The sequence below is a fragment of the Periplaneta americana genome, chromosome 5 (assembly GCF_040183065.1).
Source record: "Periplaneta americana isolate PAMFEO1 chromosome 5, P.americana_PAMFEO1_priV1, whole genome shotgun sequence".
Taxonomy (NCBI): domain Eukaryota; kingdom Metazoa; phylum Arthropoda; class Insecta; order Blattodea; family Blattidae; genus Periplaneta; species Periplaneta americana.
In genome coordinates, this window is record NC_091121.1 from 24,280,635 (window position 1) to 24,280,917 (window position 283).

The 283-nt window shown below is 32.9% G+C and overlaps 1 non-coding gene across 1 annotated transcript; it reads left to right on the forward strand.

The window, feature by feature from the left end:
• TRNAN-GUU (transfer RNA asparagine (anticodon GUU)) lies at positions 1-73 on the forward strand. The gene has a single exon. It is a non-coding gene; the product is annotated as a tRNA-Asn (tRNA).
• The last annotated feature ends 210 nt before the right edge of the window (positions 74-283 follow it).

A 283-nucleotide genomic window follows, 5' to 3' on the forward strand; every position in this document is an offset into this window, starting at 1 on the left:
TCCCGGGTAGCTCAGTTGGTAGAGCGTTGGTACGTTAAACCAAAGGTCCCGGGTTCGATACCCGGCCCCGGAACACTTTTTCCCTCGAAATGATTCAAATCAACTTTACAGGGAGTTATACCTGAAAGCTTGATTTGCATTAAAATTTTGTTTATATTAAATAACTAAACAGATTTTAAGTTTCCTTCTCGTCCAATTTAAATATATACATTTTTTATTTATATATCATTCAAGAATTCGAGTATACAGTAAAATAATCAGCATTTATAAAATTCATCAAATT